This window comes from Gastrolobium bilobum, unplaced genomic scaffold (genome assembly GCF_033153095.1).
Source record: "Gastrolobium bilobum isolate Gb01-03AN ecotype WA unplaced genomic scaffold, APGP_CSIRO_Gbil_v1 utg12686, whole genome shotgun sequence".
NCBI classification, from domain to species: Eukaryota; Viridiplantae; Streptophyta; class Magnoliopsida; order Fabales; family Fabaceae; genus Gastrolobium; species Gastrolobium bilobum.
Genome location: NW_026896268.1, coordinates 195,016 through 197,438, shown reverse-complemented (window position 1 = coordinate 197,438; position 2,423 = coordinate 195,016). Strand labels below are relative to the sequence as shown.

At 38.1% G+C, this 2,423-nt stretch overlaps 1 non-coding gene across 1 annotated transcript; it reads right to left on the bottom strand.

The window, feature by feature from the left end:
• Positions 1-1,290: 1,290 nt before the first annotated feature.
• LOC133298538 (small nucleolar RNA R71) lies at positions 1,291-1,396 on the bottom strand. Its single transcript, XR_009749817.1, has one exon. It is a non-coding gene; the product is annotated as a small nucleolar RNA R71 (small nucleolar RNA).
• Positions 1,397-2,423: the final 1,027 nt, after the last annotated feature.

Sequence of the window (2,423 nt, the reverse complement as noted above, 5' to 3'; positions counted from 1 at the left end):
TTCTTTATTAGAATTGATTACTCTAATAGTTGATAATAGTCTGAGGGTTAGAACCCTAGATAGGAATATTAGGGTTTTGGTCTTGAAAGAGGGTAAGATAACAATTTATATGCATGCTAGGAATAGATGTATATGTAATTGCAGATGCTTAAATTATTGAGTTTATTGCTTAATGCCATGAGAAACATTGCGAGGAATTGGGATTAAAGGGTTAACCTTGCAAGGAATTGAGGGTTAACCTTGCAAGGAATTGAGGGTTAACTATTAATGTTTTTAGATAATAATTTATCTGAGTAATTATATAAATGAATATTGTAAATCAATCCAAAGTAGGAAGTGGGGATCATATGGTGAGTGTACTCTAGCTACAATTCTTTCCTCTTATTCACAAAAAATCAATCAACGTTCTTATTTTTATTCTTCAATATAAAAATTCAAAAACAAGTCTTTATTTTCAGCTCTCATTTTACACAAATCGACAATATTTGTCACAACCAATTTGAACTCCTCCATTCTTGAAAAAGACTATTAATTGATATACGATCACAATCCCCGTGGAGACAAACTTTTCTTATCATTATATTACTTGTGCGATCGGTATACTTGCCGAGAAGCATCAAGTTTTTGGCGCCGTTGCCGGGGATTGGCATTTCTTATATCAATTAATTTTGATTTTTAAGATTGGATTTTTTTTTTCATTTTTTATTTTATTTTTGATTTTTGATTTCTGTGTGATTCTTGAACAGTGCTACTAATCTATTTTCTGAGTTGTATGCGAGGTAAAAAGCCAGAATTTCCACTTGATTTGGAGATTACAAAGACTGAAAAGAGATACAGAAAACTTGCTCGGAAGAAGCTTGAATTCGACGAGTCAGAAATTCTGTCTGAAGAAACTCACAACATGGCAGGGAACAATGAAGAAGATAATCCATTCATGTATTCCATTCTTACTCCATCTTTCAATAGGCCAACTCGAGCATTGTTCAGCCTAATGTTGCCAACAACAACTGGGAGCTCAAATCCTCCCATATTCAATTGGTGGAGAGAGCTCAGTTTGGAGGAGAGGAGAGTGAGGATCCTCACCGATTTATTGACAGATTCTTGATGATCTGTGACTCCACCAAGCATCCTCAGGTATCTAATGATGCGATCCGGTTGAGATTGTTCCATTTTTCTGTTAAAGGAAAGCTCTCAATTGGTTGGAAAGACAGCCAGCAAGAAGCATTCTAACCTGGGATGATTTATCACAGAAGTTCTTTGCTGAGTTCTTCTCGATGGAGAGGTACAACTAGATGGTGAATGATATCACCAATTTCACTCAATCTGAGGGTGAATCAATGTGTGCAGCATGGAACCGGTTCAAGGATTTAATGAGGAGGTGTCCTCATTATAACTTGACTACTAGTAATTAGGTTAGAATCTTCTTCAATGGTTGCAAACCTGAGGTAAGGATGGTGTTGAATGGTGCAGCAGGTGGCAGTATTAAATCCTTGAGAGCTAACGAGGCTCTTGAGTTGATCGAAAGGATGGCTGCGAATGAGAACGAAGGCTTGTCATTCAAGCCTAAGAGAGGTATCCTTCAACTGGAAGGTAATGATGTGGTGCTGGCTGAAAACAAATTGTTATCTCAGCAGATAGAAAACTTGACCTCAAGGCTTGACAAGATGCAGATTGCTGGTGTTTAAACTCCAACTGTTTCTGCTGTATGTGAATATTGTCAGGGAAATCATGAATCTAATGAATGTTCTTCTTTGCTGGCTTCGGATTCACCTCAACAAATGCAAGTGAATGGTATTTGGTACGATCAGAGACCTCCACCACAAAATATTCCGAGGAATCAGAATTTTCCTTCTGGGAGCAATAATTTTCAGAGGAGGGTGCAAGGAACTGGTCTTGATTTTAATTCAAACAACTACTTGCAACCTCCACCAATCCAACCCAAGGAACCTTCTGATTTGGAGATGTTAGTTGGACAAATGGCTCAACACTCTAGTGCTTTCATGGAGGAGACAAGGGCCAATACCAAGAACACACAGGCTTCTATCAGAAATTTGGAGAATCAAATTGGCCAACTGGCAAAACAAATGGCTGATAGAACTCCAGGTACCTTCCCTAGTAACACAGTTACCAATCCGAAGGAAGATTGTATGGCCATCACAATTAGAAGCGGTAAAGTACTTCCATCTCCTGAAGTTGAAAAGAAGCTAGATACTTCAGGTGAGCCCGAAAAAGAAAAAGAAATTGAAAAACCTGCTGAAGTGGAGAAGCCAGTTGAAAAGAAGAAATTTGAGCTGAGTCCTGAATATGTGAGAGCCATGGCACCTTATCCTGAAAGATTCAAGAAGGATGCTCGGAAGCAACAATATGGCAGATTTCTTGATATCTTCAAGAAGTTGCATATAAATATCCCTTTTGCTGAAGCC